Source organism: Lathyrus oleraceus, chromosome 2, assembly GCF_024323335.1.
Source record: "Lathyrus oleraceus cultivar Zhongwan6 chromosome 2, CAAS_Psat_ZW6_1.0, whole genome shotgun sequence".
Classification (NCBI taxonomy): Eukaryota; Viridiplantae; Streptophyta; class Magnoliopsida; order Fabales; family Fabaceae; genus Lathyrus; species Lathyrus oleraceus.
In genome coordinates, this window is record NC_066580.1 from 405,166,152 (window position 1) to 405,169,974 (window position 3,823).

The following is a 3,823-nucleotide window of genomic DNA, read 5'->3' on the forward strand; positions in this document are numbered from 1 at the left end:
TTTTATTTCGATTTTTGTTTGTTTTTGTTGATTTTTAATTTCATTTTAAATTATTAATATTTTAGCTTTTATTTTTTTTTAATTAAAGAAAAAAAAATAGAAAATATCTTCTTATCCCCCACTTAATTATTGCCACATGGCCAGTTTTTCCCCACACAAAAGTGTCTACGCGGACACCTCCCTCTCCACCAACTTCTTCAACATCATAACTCATACAAGCCATCTTTACTCTCCATGGTCAACTTCAAAAAAAACCATCCTTCAAACTTAAACAACAAAATCACATTCCTTCTTCTTCCACATTATTTCATTTTTACCAGACAAACAGATTTTCATATTCTTCACAAACCTCCATAAATCCACCACTAATTTATATCATCATCTTCTCCACAAACCAAATCTAAACTCATTATCATAAACCACCTCACAATCAGACCTCTCACTCACTTTATCACTTTAACCATACCATTCATCAAGTTTATAAACTGTTACACCATTCAAGTACCATAACAATATTTCATGACCAAATTCCATCAACAATAATCAATAACAGTAACAAAAAAGGAGAGCAAATATGTTGGAAGTGAAGCACCTCTGACGGCCATAACTGGTTCACATCCCAACCGCCAAGCACCACCATATTCCTCTCGGTTCTCTGTCTCATCTTCTCCAAGCAATAACCGCGAGTTCCGCTTCCAAGTTCAACACAACTCAAACTTCGCATTGGTTCGGTTCTCTTTCCATCTCATTAATCAATTTTAATTATGTATTGGGTTTCAGTGTTGTCTCTTCATATGTGATTTGGAGGCTTCGAGCTATTCAACAAATTTTTTGTGTATCGAAACTCGAAAAAAGTTGCAAAGTTGTTGATTGGTGAGTAAACTATGAAATATTGTTTGATATGATTCAATTTTCTCACCGATTCTGGTTACAAAGTATTGGTCAAGCTGTATTGTTTGTGTTATTATGTTAGGTTCTACGTTTTTGTGTATCGTTGTGCGTTGACGAAATTGCGTTATCGTTTTGTGCTTCGGTGTTCTTGCTTCTATTATTGTGTCGTTATGTGTTTTCTGAAAAAAGATGGATAGGAACATGTAGCTTGTTGTGAGTGTGATGCTGTGATATATACATAAAACTAATTGTTTTTGTTTTGTATGTGATGCTGTAAATTTTGATATCATGTATAAATGATTGTGTGAGTTTTGTGCACTGAGTTATGTATGCATGTTTGTGTGGTATTACCATGTGTGAAGCATTTGTAGAAACAAACATTTTTTTAAACTTATCTCTCATGATATTGTTAGTTATTATAGAAACAAGATTGATGGTTTATTTCCTATTGTGCTTGTTAATTGGTCGTATGGAGAGTTGCATAGTTTGTAAAAAAATCATCATGATGTCAACAAGTCCCTGTTAATACTAAGCCACTGGAAAATATTTGTTTAAATTTATGTCATTCATGAGTTTAATTCTAAAAAATAAAAATTCATTGAAAATTACAAATCTTGTGTTTTGGAGAGCAAGTATGTGAATTTGGTGTTTCCAATTCTAGTACTGTTTTGCATGATGAATCTTCTACTAGTTCTATTTTGGATGCTGGGTTTTCTATTTTTATGAAAGAGACACTTATATTGAGGAACTTAAACATCTATTGGTGTCTAGTGATAGTGATAGTAAAATAATAATGATTTCTATTTTGAAAAGAGAAAATGAGAAGATAAAGTGATATGAGATTAGAAGAGAGAAATAAAGGCAATAATGTGTACTGAGTTTGTGTTTGGTCTCTGCTATATCATGTTGATTTTCTATGTTTAAAATTTTCTTATTTCTTTTCTTTTTTTCTATTGCACATGCCATGTGTTGAAGGGCTATTGGCCTGGATTTTGACTTGAAAATTCAACTTTCCATCCTTCCTGGTTGCATCACCCGTCAACTTTCTTACAAAGGAGGGGCTGTTGTTTTTATTTATTTATTAATTTAATCCATTTTTTATTGCAGTTTATTATTTGAATTAATTGGTAATAGGTTAAGTTAGTAATAGACAATCATAGCTTTAGTTTTAAAATGATAAACTTCAACGAACACCAATTAGTGGTAATTAGAGATTTAGATTATTATTTTTTTATTTTCTGTAGTTTAGATTTTAATATGTAGTGTTAGAATTAATCTTCGCTGGACTTTAGAAATAGGTTTAAAATAGAAAAGATAATAATAGAATTTTATTTGTAAAATTTAGTTTTTTTTTTTTAGAAATTAGAATTTAATTTGAGATCTTTAGAACATTAGGCCCCTTTTTTAGGACTTAGAAAGGTGTTAGAATTAGGATTAATTCACCCCCCTCCCCCCCCCCCCCCCCCCTCTTTTTTTAGTACCAAGAATAAAAATTCACTTTAAAATGATAAACAACTTTCAAATCAAATATAAATTACTTAATCACACTTATATACCTTCGAAAAGGATGAAAATGGAGATGGTCTCGAGCCTTTGATTCCTCTCCTCAATTACTTGGATACTAGCAGTCTTACTCAGACATTCGAGCGATTGTCATCTGTTAAAAACTTCTAAACCCCCGCCACATCCAAATTATTTTCATAAGTCAACTTTAGACGCTTGATCCAACGTCAAGTCGTTCCCCTATTTTCAAAAGCTTTTCACAATAAAAATGGAAGAAACTGATTAAGTTTAGACTTTCTCTGTTTCGGATGTTAGGATACTGCTGTAGAGCTCAATTTTCAAACATTCGTCTTCCATATTAAAATACAATAATGACTAGAATTAGGTCATTTCTCTTATAGAAGAAAAAGATTGATTGGGTATCGACCTTCTCTTTCCCGATTATTTGGACATTGCTGTAGAGCGCTATGTCTGATTAATCGTCTTCCGTTAATGAACTTTGACCTAATTTGCCACATATTTTCATAATAAACTTTTGGATGAAAAGAGAGTGATTAGGCTTAGGCCTCTTCCTTTTCGGGCATTCGAGTATTGCAGTAGAGCTCCCTGCTTGGATGCTTGTCTCCGCCTAAAATCAACTCAAACTCATCAAACTTATTTTCCGCCCTTGTGCGACTCCGAAAACGTTTTCAGAAAAGAGGATGTAATATCCATTTTGATGCGAAACAAACAAAGACTTCAGCCTCCAAGAGTGAGCAACAAGTAAAGGTTTAATCGCTCAAATATGATCAAAACATCACTCTCTTTAAAAGCAATCCATCCAGTAGTTCTCTTTGGGCAGAACTACGTTTGCCTTGAGTTCTTCATAGCACCTGAAGATACGTAGGAGCAGGATTGTGAAATCTTGTCAGGCACATTAATATTAAAACACCCCTAAGTCTTTCCTTTCTTTCTTTCTCTTTCCTCACTCGATAAGTAGAAGCTCGCAAACAATATCACGTTAACACTCTTACACGAAACTAACTCAATGGGTCCCATCGAGTACAATGGATGTGAGGGGTGCTAATACCTTCCCCTTGCGTAACCGACTCCCGAACCCGATTTGGTTGCGATGACCATTTCTTTTTAATTTTTGTGGGTTTTATCGATATTTCCCCTTTCCCTCTTTGGGAATAAATAAAGTTCGGTGGCGACTCTGTTTTGTTTATATTTCGAGCGTTTCTTATGCTCGGGTATTTTTCGCGCCGCAGCAGGTTGAACTAAACATTGTTGAAGAACCAAAAACAAATGAAACCATAGATTTGAGATTTATGAACAACGAATTTAGGGTTTTTCGTGCTACTCCCTCATTCAAAGACCCAACAGATTATTTAGAATGGCTAAACAAAATAGAAACAACCAAAGCCCATAATTGGAAAGATGCGGGGAT

The 3,823-nt window shown here is 33.8% G+C and overlaps 1 long non-coding RNA gene across 1 annotated transcript; it reads left to right on the plus strand.

Annotated features, from left to right (window-relative positions):
• Positions 1 to 246: 246 nt before the first annotated feature.
• On the plus strand, positions 247 to 1,146 carry LOC127119746 (uncharacterized). The gene is made up of 2 exons (XR_007802914.1): positions 247 to 686; positions 781 to 1,146. It is a non-coding gene; the product is annotated as an uncharacterized LOC127119746 (long non-coding RNA).
• Positions 1,147 to 3,823: the final 2,677 nt, after the last annotated feature.